Source organism: Cornus florida, unplaced genomic scaffold, assembly GCF_030987335.1.
Source record: "Cornus florida cultivar Cherokee Brave unplaced genomic scaffold, ASM3098733v1 CherokeeBrave_3.0.0_Hap2_Chr08, whole genome shotgun sequence".
Classification (NCBI taxonomy): Eukaryota; Viridiplantae; Streptophyta; class Magnoliopsida; order Cornales; family Cornaceae; genus Cornus; species Cornus florida.
This window is the reverse complement of record NW_026775578.1, coordinates 85,465,332-85,480,587: the sequence shown is the minus strand read 5'-3', so window position 1 is coordinate 85,480,587 and position 15,256 is coordinate 85,465,332. Positions and strand designations below refer to the sequence as shown.

The window sequence follows — 15,256 nt, the reverse complement described above, 5'->3', positions numbered from 1 at the left end:
TAGTGAAGATAAAGCTTAAGCAATCGTATGGTTATGGCACCGAAGGCTAGGGCATCTTTCTTTTGGTTATCTTAAGAAGTCACAACTGTATTTGTTTTCATGTTTAAGTGATTTAGAGTTTCACTGTGAAATTTGTGAATTAGCCAAGAGCCATCGTATTTCTTATTTACCGAGTTTGAATAAAAGTTCAAAACCTTTTGCGGTTATTCACTCGGATGTTTGTGGTCCTGAAAAAATTTCTTCACTTTCTAATGCTCATTATTTTGTTATGTTTATTGATGAATGTACTCGAATGACTTGGATATCTCTACTTCGAAGTAAGAGTGATGTAGGTACAACATTTCAGGAATTTCATAATATGGTGACAACTCAATAACAAAGGTAGATTCTCACACTTTAATTTGACAATGGTAAAGAGTTTATGGATAAGATTTTAGGTGTTTTCTTGGGCCACTATAGAATCTGACATCAAACCTCATGTACCTATACTCCACAGCAAAATGGACTAGCAAAGCGAAAGAATAGATATATTATTGAAATAGTTCGGGCCTCTATCTTTGGCATGAATATGCCAAAGTTCGATTGGGGTGAGGCAGTGAAATCGGCTGCCTATTTAATCAACCGTACACCATCTAGTGTGATAAAGTTCTAAACTCCCCAACAAAAAATGCAATCATTGCTTTATGTTCCTCATCTCCCGAATCTTGAACCAAGAGTATTTGGAAGTATGGTCTATGTTCACGTGCCTAAAGTCCTGCGGAGTAAAATTAATCCATGTGCGAAACAGTGTGTCTTTGTAAGTTATGCGGAGTTTTAGAAGGGATATCGATGTTATGATCCTCAAACTCGAAAGTTATATGTGACCTTGGATACTTCGTTTCGTAAATTGGAACCGTACTATTCAGGGGGAGTTTCTGGGTCTTCTTTTCAGGGGGTGAGTCATAGTGAATAGAATAAAGATGGCAGAAAGGAATTATTCAAATTGGAGGAAAATATGAGATGTTTTGAAGTTTTTGAGGAAATAGGCCTGAGCGCCACGGTGCCTACTAGTTAAGGCCGCGTCGCTAACCCAGAATTATGCACAGATCTGTGTTTTTCTAGTAATGACCCCCCTTCATTTCCAGAGTTGCCCATGTTTACACCATTAACCGAAGGATCAACCTAGAATGTTCTTCCTTAGGTAACCTCAAATCCCATTCTTGAAGAACCTAATGAATTTCTTGTCCATGCAGAAAATGTAACCAATAAATATCCACAGAGGTCAAATAGGGGAGTACCGAAGAAACAATATGAACTTGGTCCCAGAGTCAAGACTAAGTACCCAATTAGTAATTATGTTTCCCCCCATAATTTGTCAGAATCTTATATATTTTCTGTTAATCAATTATTTACTGTGTCTATTCTTAGTAGTGTGCAGGATGCATTGACAGATCCAAAGTGGACTAGGGTAATGAATGAAGATATAAAAGCTCTTCAGAGGAATAACACATAGGAACTTTGTCCATTATCCAAAAGGAAGAAGACGATTGGGTGTAGATGGGTGTTCACAGTGAAACTTAAGGCTGATGGTAGTATTGATAGGTATAAAATGAGGTTAGTTGCGAAGGGATATACACAGAAGTATGGAGTGGATTATCAAGAGACTTTTGTTCAGGTTTCCAAAATTAATACCATCCGTATTATTATATCCATAGTAGTAAATCGAGATTGGCCTTAATTCGATGTCAAGAATGGTTTCCTCAAAGGAGATTTAGAGGAAGAAGTCTACATAGAGTTACCCCCTGGAGCTAAATGCAAATCCTCGTGTAGAACTGAAGTATATAAATTGAAGAAGGCATTGTATGGTCTGAAGCAGTCACCCCGGGCTTGGTTCGAAAGGTTCTCCTCTATAATGAAGGAATTTGGCTATAAACAAAGTAATTCGGATCACACTTTGTTTATAAAACACAGAGAGGGGAATGTAATGTCATTGATTGTATATGTAGATGATATGGTCTTGAAAGGAGATGATCCAGGTGAGAGAAAAGCATTACAAGAGTACCTGGCCGCAAAATTTGAAATGAAAGATCTCGGTCAACTCAAATACCTTATAGGAATTGAGGTTTCAAGGTCGAAGGCTGGAATTTCCCTATCACAATAGAAATATGTGCTAGATCTTTTAACTGAGACTGGAATGTTAGCCTACAAGCTTATAAAGAAACCTAAAAAGATGAATTATAAGCTTAGAGAGTCTACGGATCAGGTCCCAACTGATAAGGGATGTTATCAACGGTTAGTTGGGAGACTAATCTATTTGTCACACACAAGGCCAGACATAGCCTATGCAGTAAGTGTGGTGAGCCAGTTTATGTATGCACCAAGTGAAAAACATATGAATGCAGTGTATCAAATCTTGAAATATTTGAAGAGTGCACTAGGAAGAGGATTGTTATTCTCTAAGAATGGGTCCAAAAAATTGAAGAATATATAGATTCTGATTGGACAGGGAGTCAGATTGATAGGAGGTCCGGGTTATTTTACTTTTGTGGAAGGTAATATTGTCACTTGGAGAAGTAAGAAATAGAATGTGGTTTCTAGATCAAATGTGGAAGCTGAATTCTGAGGTATGGCTCATGGCATGTGCAAATTGCTATAGGTTAAACATGTATTACAAGATTTGGGGATTGATTTTAGGAAACCGATGAGTCTACATTGTGATAATAAGGCAGCCATTGAAATTGCACATAATCTAGTTTAACATGACCGTACAAAACATGTTGAAGTTGATCATCATTTTATTAAAGAGAATCTTGATCGAAAAGTTAAACAATTTTGGTTTGTTCAGTCCGAGATCAGTTGGCTGATGTACTCACGAAGACAATTTCAGGAAGAGAGTTCCATGGTGTAATTAGCAAGTTGGGCATGATAGATATCTATGCTCCAACTTAAGGGGAAGTGTCAGCATGAGCTATTTCCTAATGTATTTATGTAAATTCTCCTAAATTAATTTGGTAATTAATTAGGATAGTAGAATATATTATTACTATATTGTGTAATATATTCTAACCATGTATAGGTTTACCATAAGGGGTTCAAGTTTTTTGCTCTCCACACATCTCGTCGCCTATATAGACCCATGTATATCTCATATTTCATAAATCAATATAACATACAATTGCTTTCTCTCTCTCTCTCTCTCTCTCTTTCTCTTATTTCTAATAGATACTTAATACAATAGTATAAGAGGGTATATATAGCCGAGGATGTGGTGGTAGGTGTATGAGTGTTGTCCAAGTACACTTATACATGGTAACTATGGATAAGTAAGATGGCTATTGTATATGGGTGAACCCTAACCCTAATATCTTTTAACATCCGCCCTCAAAATCAAGGGGGGTTATATAAAACCATCTTGAGTTTGGAAAGAAGATCTCGAAAACGACTTGGCGAAAAAAATTTAGTGAAGACGTTTGCTATTTGATAATGATAAATAATGGACCGCAACTATAAGGTATTCTGAAGAAGGTGATGACGAACAAAATGGCAATTGATCTCAATGTGTTTAGTGCACTCGTGAAAAACATTATTGTGTGCAAATTGTTTTCTTTATTTTATTTAAAATTCAAGAAGTAGTAACAGCTGCAACGGAGCAAAACAGTCATTAAGACTAATCTTGATGTTTACATTGATGTTTAATGTTAACGGAATGGCCATATACACTTGTTGTGAGTTGGGGCAGGTTTGGCTTGGTCTAAATGACCAATTTATCATTTAGAAGAGAGAGTAATCCATAAAAGGGCCATTACAACATTTCCTGCCCTCAGTCTGATCAATCGGATTTCAATCCAATCGATCGGATTTTCTCGCTTAGAATTTTTTTGAGACCTTACGAAATCATGCTCTCGGTTCGATTGATCGGACTGAAATCCGATCAATTGGATTTTCTTACTTAGAAAAATTTTGAAGTTATTAAAATCACTCGGATTGACTAGACTTCAAACAATCATAACTTGGTTATTTATAACCCAAATTGAGCCATTCTTAAGTCTAAATTGATTCATTTTGAGCCACCTTTCCATTGGCATCAACTTTATTTTATAATTTTAACTTGAAATGACTATTTTACCCCTCGTGAGCCTAGGGCTTCGGCATGAACCCAAAGTCGAATTTACCACTCTTCAATGATCCAAGGTGGTTATAAATGACTAATATGACTTCATTATGACTCCGAACTCATGGTAAGGTGCATAATGATCATTTTTCCCTTAAGTAACATCAGGTTTAGGTAAGGACCCGGATAGCGATTCGAACCCCCGGATTCGGGTCATTATAGATACACAATCAACTACCAATCATAATGTCGAATATCTCATAAACAAATCGACTTTCAAAGATAACTAATGAAGACAAACTCTCTCATGATCATTTCTAAGAAGGATCACTTTTGTCCACAGGTGTACTATCGAATACTTACTATACAAGTCTCCACGATATACCTCAATAATCAATGGATAAATCACTTAAACCTATCGAATCTTATCCCCAAACAAGACTTGTCAATTCTCAATAAGACTCACCTTTATAAAGAACCGATTTAATCACACTTTAATGAAACATAATGTGTCGCTCTTATTGTTGTTGTTCGCATAAAATAATCGTTGACCATTTGACCCAACGTTATATTGAGAAGGAATTGACTCAAGAGAAATGGTTGGCCAGGCCATTCTCATCATCAATCCAACCCCAACATCAATGTCGTATCATCCTAAGTATATTCTCACATAATCCTTAGAATATTATCACATAACCAAGCCTCAAGATGATATTAAAAGTTTATTCAGTAACCCCTACCATGCCAAGTGACCTCAATAACTATGCGAGTACAATCATTATACCAAGAGTCCTAATAACACTTTAATCACAAGATCCACAATGAGGAACCAAATGCCACAATCAATAACCACAAACATAAGCTCCCCAGTTTATTCATAGCAAACTAAAGTGGAAAAAGGAACTCCATAACATCATCTAATTCAACTTCTATCTCATTAGAATATCTCTTTAAGAACCTTTCGTACATAAACCTTAAAACCAGAAACAATTATCATAAATCATTCCTCAAAATAATCTCATGTTCATTTCACTAACCACTTAGTCCTTAGATAACATGGGAACCTGTCTTCAAGGAAACTCTTACACCAAACCTCTGTGTCGTCCTCTAAGCACACGGCTCATATCACGCTCTCTATCCATCACCATTAGCACTAAGACTCTAGGAAAAGCATAATCGTCAATCAATGACTCACATCTCCCACTCTATCGGTTCCAACAACTCTCGAAATGAGCACCACTAAAACCGACAACTCCACCTCCCTTCATAGAAGCAAGTCAACAAATCCCAACCTAGCCATCTCTAAGGACCCCAATAATGAGGGAATTCTATGCAAGTCCACTTATCTGCCGCCATGTATTATTCCTACGTAAAAAATGAAACTCATAAACAACGACGGCCTTGCCTGGACTAGTTCAGGATGAAAGGAAAACAAATCATTCTCTTCTAAGCTACCAACAACTGAACCTGGGGTGCACTTAATACTCCATCACATAACACTCGTCAAACGTCCGATCATGGACATCCATTCTCATGCAAGGTGGAGATGAACTCTTTATACTTAAGGAAGATGAACAACTCGTGACAACATAAATAGAAAACTCTTAGCCACATGGAACCCTGACTCATCTTTAGGCGGTGTCATCCTCATCAATAATCTCACATTACCAAGGCCTAGAGGGAATCCTACGAAAAGCCCAACATCAAAACCTCGTATGCAAAATGCGACAATGCCCATGCAAAACGAAATAATTAATTATGCTGTACTTGTACACCAAATGCCAAAAATGCAACATATAATGGTACGTCTACATAAAAAAATCAACGTACGTGACACGAGAAACACTAATAATCAAAGCAATATCCCCTGGGACATTAAGCCTTACCCTATCTAGAAAAGAGCCCTCCCCAACTGACAACCCCAACCTCGTGAAAACAAGTATGCCTCACTAGGCAATCCCACCTCTAACCTCTAAGGTGACACCACCACACACATATACTGTGCACACAATACCCATGATGCCTGGCATGACAACCTATTAACTCATCAAAAGGGCGATATGCCTACGTGGCAACGCCGTGCTCACTGACCTTTAGACAATCCACTATCATACACCCTTTCAAAAAATAGGATCAAGACAATCATCAATCTTTGCCTTCTAGTCAAATATTTGGGTCTACGTCCAAATCAATCTATTCATCCAACCCAAAAGGTCTCACACTTTAACATCTACATCATGGACTTTTCCCCACCAATCACTAGAACATGGTACACCTAAATAGAATGTCCACACCGATCTCATTTGAATTGTGAGCATATAACTCGTCTAATGTTTTACTAGTGCCACTTACACATGCTCACGTACATCCACTTGTTAGGCCATAAAACAAATGGATCAAGAAGAATAGAACCACAAGCCCAAGAGGCCACTCCTCATTCTGGCTTGGTTTTGAAGACAAGAAAAGTAGAAAATATAATATAACACTAGTAAACTAAAAAAAATCCTTATGATACTAGCCAAGAGTGCACACATGAGGTGGAACAGGCCCGCATAAACAAATTATGAAGTTCTTGCTCAGTTGAGATAAGCCTAAGGTTTGTACTTAATGAGCACTGAAAAGTGCGTATTTAAACCCCTTAAGCTTAGTTATTCTAGGACCTTTATCTATCTTACTTTACCATTTTGTATTTATTTCATGTTATTTCCATTTTCAGGTACTTATCCCCAAAACAAGCTAACTCAGCCAAATAAGAGCATAATTGAACCAATTCTGGGATGAATCAAAGAAAGGAGCAAAATAGAGCAAAATGAAGCAAAGGGTAGAATTTTAGCAACTTCGATCGATCTCAAAAAAAGTTCGATCGATCCAACTTTCATCGATCTCAGCACTTCAAGATGGATCTGAGCCATGTTTGTCCTTGTTCAAAGATCTCAAAAGTTTGATCGATCCAACTTCCTTCTCTGATTGATTGAGCATCTTGTCCCTATCTAAATGATTGATCTTATCCAGTTGTACCACCCTACCAACCACTTTTGTCCTTTTCCCAAAAATATCTTCAAATATCTCAGATTTGTTTTTATCCAAAGAGGTGCCGCCATTGAGGATCGATCCAACTTCAGTTCGATAGATCTCAGCCAAGTTCGATCGATCCAAGTCCAAGGTTCGATCGATCGAACTTCCTTCAGTGTGAAAAAGTTTAATTTCCAGCTCACAAAAGTTGTCCTTTATCCAATCATTGGGGAATATTTGTTGTACGACCCCAGCTCATTTTGGGTGTCATTTGACCTACCTATATAAGGATAAGGATTACTTTTTGTATCATAACATAGAGGATCATATTGTATCACATCATATCATACCATACCTTAGAGAACTCTTAGGGAGGAACCAAAGAAGAGGAGGAGGCTAGAGACACCATTGGAGACTCTTTATCAACCAAGGAGCAGATTTCTTCCATAGAGCTTGCACTTGAGAGTTGGAGGACATCATCCATGAGTGGCTAGACATCCTCTTGGGGCTAGAGTTAGCCTTAAGCATGCTTTCTATTTCTTGATTTATGTATTTTTGAGGGGATTTGTATTGTGATTCATGTCTTAACACTTTTAAATATATAGATCTAGTTTCTTCAATGATTTATATGGTTTAATGCTTCCAATTGATCATTTCATTCTATCCATATGTCTATGTATACTAGAATAGATGTTTATGTGTTTGACTCTATTTCTTATGTTATTGATGCATGTCTATGTGTGTTGATGCTATAGATCTAGAGATTGTCAAGACTTAGTGCTTAATGTCATGTTCTTGTGGTTTATTTGATAGTTCATACTCATTTCTTGATGGATTGTGCCTCTCCCTTAGTTTAATTAGTTTAATTTTATGTCATTAGCTTAGTTGTAGTGTAGTTGTTAAATGGGAGGACAATCCATGCTTGTTGTTGATGTTCCATACTTATGAAAAGCAAGTAACATGTATCTCTAACCTTGTGATGTGTTTGGATTGTGAGCTTAAAGAAAGGATTAATAGCTTAATTTGATATGTTGTGCTATCCACCATGTTATTTAGACAATATATGCTTAATTTGTCATCCATACTTATTGGAACAACCACACACACAGTATATTGCAATACATGTTCTTCCTCTCATTAATCATTCATTAAAGGTGTAGAAAAGCTATGCTTAGTGGTGATCTCTAAACCCCAAGATCTCTCTCTCTTTTATTCTCTCTATTGCATTATTGTTTACCTTAGTTTAATTTGTATTTAGTTTAATCCAACCAACCAATAACCATTTTGATCACTCGACCTACTAACCCTAATCTTGATTTCTCAACCTAGTACAACACTCAATCCTTTGGGACGATCCCTACTCACCCTAGCTATATTTTTAGTGAAAGGTAGTAGTGGCAATTTATAAATGTAAAACTTGGCCACTTCATTTCCTTACAAACTTCTCGGGGTGTGACCTCTGAGCACACCAAGTTTTTGGCGCCGTTGCCGGGGTTTGATTGATTGGCAACGTCGTATTTGAGGAATCAATTAGGAATTAGTACTCTTTTGATCGTGTCTTTACTTTGTTTTCAATTTTTGTTACTTATTGTGTTTGTTCTTGATTGACAAGGAGCATTGAGCTAGGAAGAAGCAAAGGATATTCCAAGCAAAGGAAAAATGCTAAAAATTTTAAAATAGCTAAGCAAAGTTATAAATTTGGAGTTGAAGTGCTAAAGGACCTTTGTGAGCTTTTCTTTACTCATCCCTTAGTTAATCGTAAGCCTGCGTGGAGGCAATTTACTTTTCTTACATTTTGTTTAAGCATGGGAGTATGAGAACATTGAATATGGAGGAAGCTTGTTAATTATTGATTTGTTGTGAAGGTGAAGTGTTTGTTGTTATTGCTTGTTGTGTTGCTTTGTGCATCCATGGTGGTAGATCATTGAGACCCACTCTTGTCCCTTTAAATTTTCATCTTGAATCCATTATTCGAAACCCTAGGGGAAGAGGTAGTTCTAGTCAATCCATTGCATCAATGGAAGGACACAATGAGGACCATGTGGAGGAACTTGGTCATATAGACCAACAAGGCGTCCTCTACCCCAATGTGCATCATGATAACATGCAAGTTCCATTAGGCATGCCAAGGCCATATGTTCATCCACCACAACAACAAGACCAAGTTCCATTTGGAATGCCAAGGCCAATTTGTGCTCCACCACCTCCCATCATTCAAGGCAACCAAGGTGCCCATGTTGCACCTCCAATCGCTAATTCTCCCCTTGCTTTACGAGATCACTATGTGCCTAATGAATATAATGCACCCTCATACATTCAATTGCCGCCATTTAGAGCACATCACTATGAAATCAAGCCACAAACCATTCAAATGCTTCCTAATTATCATGGACTTCCAAGTGAAGAACCTTACAAGCATTTGGATGAGTTTCTTGAAGTTTGTTCAACCGTAAAATATACGGATATGCTGAAAGAGGTCTTAAGGCTTAAGCTTTTTCCATTCACCCTTAAAGACAAGGCAAAATATTGGTTTAACAATCTTAGGCCTTTTTCAATAACTTCTTGGGTGGAAATGCAACAAGAGTTCTTGAAGAAGTACTATCCAATTTCTAAGACCAATGCCAGGAGAACCTCAATTCGAGAATTTTCACATGGGGATGGAGAAACATTTCATGAGGCATGGGAACACTTTAATGAATTGCTTAGGAAGTGTCCACATCATGACATGCCCAAATGGCAATTAGTTCAATATTTCTTTGAGAGCTTATTGGACAATTACAAAGGCATGGTTGATGCTTCCATGGGTGGCTCTTATATTGATAGGCATGAGGATGACGTGTGGCGTCTTTATGAAAGCATGAGTGAAAATTCTTTGCATCGTACTTTATCTTCAAAGAAAGGTAGAAATTCTAGTGGTAGGAAGAGTGTTGGCTTACATCAAGTCGACCACTCCAATGAAATTACTACCAAAATGAAATCATTATCTCAAAGGTTTGATCAATTTTTGATCAACCAAAACTCGGTGAATTGAGTATCTTCCTTCCCTAACCATTCTTATCATGCATCTAATGAAACATGTATGACTTGTTCAAGGGTTTTACATTATACTTCTAATTGTCCCCATAGACATGTGCCAAGTGAGCATCATGAACAAGCAAATGTTATTTTTTCTAATCAAGGAAACAATCCTTATGGAAATCATCACAATCCTAGTTGGAGGAATCACCCGAATTTCTCTTGGAAAAACCAAGGGGAGGGCTTAAACCCTTCCCAAGGCAGTTTTCAAGGAAAGTACATTCCACCTCCACTACAAGGCCAAGGTTCCCAAGGTTTTAGATCATCATGTCAATCACAAAGAAACCAATTTTCAAATTCTCATTTTCCTAATCATCCATCATATTCCCAAGGAAATGTTAAAAGTCCCGTTTTTGAAAAGAAAGTTTTGACCACTTTGGGCACTTTAGAGGCAAACACACAATTGCTTCATTCTCACTCTCAATCCATTGCTAAGCTAGAAACCCAAGTAGGGCAAATAGCTAGTACTTTGAATGCAAGAGAGAAGGGAAAAATGCCTTTGAATGTCCTACAAAAGCAATAATGTGTTGTGGAGACTGATTCCTCATTGGAAGGTCACACAATAGAGCATGTCAATGCGGTGACTACCTTGAGAAGTGGAAAGATTGTGGACAACCAAGTAGATGTATCCAATGAAAAGAGTGAACCGGTGCAACCACGAGTTGACACCCGTCCCGTTTTATATCATATTCCTCATTCATTGCATATGCATGACCATATAAATGAGAATGTGTTGAAAAGTGATTTTGAAAAGAAATATGTGCAAAATAATTTGAAAACTTCTTGTGTTGAAGAGACTTCAAAGAAAAATTCTGAAAAGGTTTTTAAACCAAAATCTCCATTTCCGGATGCCTTAAAAGGATCCATTTCAAATGACAAGCAAAAGGCCAAAGTCAATGAAATCATGGACGTGTTTAGGCAAGAGAAAGTCAATCTTCCACTTTTGGATGCAATCAAGCAAATTCCGGCTTATGCCAAATTCTTAAAAGACTTCTGCACCCAAAAGCGGAAGAACAAAAGCCAAGCACCTAGTAAAGTGGTCTTAACTGAGCAAGTGAGCTCAATTTTGTAGCATAACACTCTCCCTAAGTTTAAGGACCCCGATTCACATACTACTTCATGCATCATTGGTGATCATATCATTAATCGAGCTCTTCTTAACCTAGGAGCTAGTGTTAATCTTCTTCCATACTCGGTTTATGTCAAATTAGGCTTAAGAAACTTAAAACCAACGTCGGTAGTTTTGCAACTTGCCGACCGATCAATCAAAAAGCCTAGGGGTATCATTGAGGATGTCCTGATTAAAATTGATAAATTCTTCTTTCCTATCCATTTTGTTGTCATTGACATGGAACTGGTCCCAAATCCTAAGAGCCAAATTCCCATTATCCTTGGCTATCCTTTCTTGGCAACCACGAATGCCAACATCAATTGTAGGATGGGGATAATGAAAATCTCATTTGGCCATATGAAGGTAAAGTTGAATATTTTTAATCTAACCCCCAACTCATTTGACAAGCATGAAGAGATTAATGTTGTAGAAAAATGTCATGATCTTAAAAGTGAAGGAATTAAGCTTTTGTGTGAGACCAAGGTTTCAAAAAGTCCATCTTCAACCTTGAAACCAAAGAAAGTTGTTTCAAAATCTTGTTTTGAAAGGGCATGGAAGCTTAAAGATTACATTGACCAAGGACCGAAAATATCTTTTGAGCTTAATCCAACAAGTTCTTTAAAGAACCATTTGTTGGGTGGAGTTCAAAGCACTTATCACCCCATTGAGGAGGGGATGCACTACAAGATGTTTGATCCGGGTTAAAAGAGGCCAACGTCTTGCTAGAGACGTTAAAGACTAGCAAGACATTTCGTAGGGTGTCAAAATCCTATTCCTCCCTCATTTCTATCTTTAATTTCATTTCTTGCGAAGTCTAGATACTTGTTTTTGGTTCATATGCATTACTAGGAACTGTGATTAGGATTGCATGCACTTTTATGTTGAAATTGAGCATTTTGCATAAGTTCAATCGATCTCAAAGGAGAGTTCGATCGATCGAACTTCTACCTGCATCCAACACTTAGAAAATTTTTTGACCTACATCCAAATCACCTCTCTGCCCCATCTTTGAACTTATTCTCAGATCGATCATAAGTCCTTGATCGATCCAAACCTCTAGTTCGATCAATCTTGAGTTCCAACACTTAGACAAATTTTTGAACCCAAAAACCTGCATATTTTTGCTCTTTGTAAGATCGATCTAACATTTTGTTCCGATCGATCTCTGTTCTTTATCTCACCATCTTTGACTTTGTTTGACTTTTTAATTCTCAAAATTCCAAAAATATTTCTATTTTATTTTATTTTCCAAAAATCTCAAAAAGATTTTATTTTATTTTAATTCTTCAAAAATCCAAAAACTTTTATTTTTAATTTTCAGTTTTAATTTTTAATTTCTAATTCTTTTTTAAAAAAAAAAAAAAAAAAAAAAGAGTTTTCAAGGAGAGATCACAATAGTTCGATCGATCTGGGGTTTTAGTTCGATCGATCAAACTAGTTCGGTGAAGTTTTTTTAAAATGAAACCGAGGGTTTCAAGATCGATTTCAAAGATCTATCCAACTCTCTTCCAAACCCTATCCCTCGTGGCCGTTGCACTCAACCTTCTCCATCTCTAGCGAGACCTCCGGCGAGCTTCACCTCATCCCGAATCAGTCTTTTTCCTCTTGGATCTCGGATCTTCATCACTTCTTCACACCTCACCCATTTTCTCTCATTTTTGGTAAGATCCGAATCCTTTTTGTGCTTTCAAGCTTAGATTTGATGTAGTCATGCTTTAAATGTTAGATCCATGCTCTTTTAATGTTGAAAATCACCATTGATGAAGTTTGAAGCTTTATGTATATATGTGTATATATATATTTTGTTAAATTTTGTAATTTTGATTGTATTTTGGGAGTATGGGCCTCGTTAGGTGAATAGATTGATGCTATGTTATGTTGATGGGCCCACAACCTAGTTCGTGAAGGCCCCGTGTCATCCACGTCACAGATCTATGACTATCCACGTTCTTCGCAGAGTTTAATCGATCGAACATATTTCTCAGATCGATCGAGTGAGATCGATCGAACTTAGTTCCTTAATTTCTCAGATCGATCATGAGAGATTGATCTCATATTTTTTGTGATCGATTGAACTTCACAAATTTCATATATACATTCCATGCATCTTATCTTGTGTCCATGCTATCTCATTCATGCCCAATGCCTGTGATTTTCCACATTGGATGTATTATACACTCTTACTGCTTAGCATGTTCACATCATATCATTTTTATAGATTCATGTCATTAATTTGTTTTTTCTATCTTACTTGATATACATGATTCTATTTTGTGCTTTAAATTCTTTATTCTGGCACTGACTCCCCTTGCAAGTTTTAAATTATTTTCCAGGCCATGGCTCGGGTCAAGACCGTAGCCCACGGACACTATCACCGCCGGGGCAGGCACACTTTTGATGACAAGGCCGGTCCATCTCATGTACAGGACCCTATACAGGAGGAGCCGACTGAGCCCACACTGTCTCCTCATTCTGACAGCAGATTACATTCCGATGCTGGCGCATCTCCTTCCCATGGTGATGCTGAGGCTGAGCATATACCATCTCCACCACTACAGCCAGCCCGGGAGTTAGACCAGCCATTATGCAGATACTCACGCCTTCTAGTGGTGCATGAATTTGTTTTTGATACAGATTTCTTCTCCCGGTCGGTCCTTACCCGATCTGCTTATGATGATATACTTTGGAGGGGCCTTGCAGCCATTCTTGCCCCTATCACATACCCCGTGTACCCGAGGCTAGTACGGATGTTCTTCCAGAACCTCCGGTCTGCCCCGCGTAACATAGCAGAGCTAAGGACCTCCATTGATGGCCACCTGATTTCTATTACTGTGGACACATTATCCACATCATGCCATTGTCCACACGACTGCCCTCCAGAGCTACAGGAGATATATCCCAGGCTATACAGGCCTTCGTATACAGACATGACAGTTCTTCTTACAGGTCATTATGCCGATGGCGAGACCTTCGCCACCTGCACCTATTTGCCAGATGACTTGTGGTTCTTTGACTCAGTCTTATTCCGTAACGTCTTTATGGCCGGCCATAAGATTCAGCGGAGAGGCGACTACTTGACGGCTCTGTACGCTTTCTATACTGGGCATTGGCTGTCTATTCCCGCGCTTATCTAGAGCATGATGAGGAAGCTCTACGATGAGCACATCAGCAAGGAGAGGCCCAAAAGGGCTAAGTCTCTCCTATTTGGCCACCTCATCACCCAGATCCTGCTAGACCAGCGCTATCCTTTCCATCCTCGGGAGCACCCTGAGAAAGGATCCTATCATTTCCTGAAGAAAGACTGGGATAAGAGCTACAATGCCATTATCAAAAGAATACATGAGGACGCAGCAAAGGCGACAGAGGAGTTAGAGGCTGAGGAGGCAGCAGCAGTAGCAGCAGCAGTAGACCCGGCAGCGGATGACATACCAGTCGATCCGGCTGCCGTACACATAAATATTGATTTGGAGCAGCCTACCGAGGACGCAGAGTAGTCCTCTCCAGTTAGGTCACCTATTCATGATACGGAGCAGGCTCAGGATCATCATTCTCCCTATCCAGCCACACCTGAGGCTCCAGCACAGACACCCAACTTTGGAGAGCGACTCCAGGCTTTGGAGGATGCTGTCGTATCTATCCGCGTCGACACGGTCTCTCTCTGAGAGGATGTTGTCTCCATTAGAGCTGATATTGCTACCCTCCGTACGGATGTCATGACCGCATTCAGGGATCTATCCAGAGACATCCGTAGAGCGCGACCTGCCCGTCCTACCTCTTCTTCCTGATCTCTCTATCCCTTTCCTCCTGTTATTTTATCTCATCATGTTTTTAATACTGTTATACTATTTTTGCAGCCGTGTCTGTCGGCTCTGATGCTGGATGTACTGTACTTTATTTTTTTTTTTTAATTTTTTATTTATATATATTTTCTGTATAGATGTCATATTTTTATATTCTTATTGTTATCT

The 15,256-nt window shown here is 38.4% G+C and overlaps 1 pseudogene; it reads right to left on the bottom strand.

The window, feature by feature from the left end:
- Positions 1-9,730: 9,730 nt before the first annotated feature.
- Positions 9,731-9,829, bottom strand: LOC132272223 (small nucleolar RNA R71; annotated as a pseudogene).
- Positions 9,830-15,256: the final 5,427 nt, after the last annotated feature.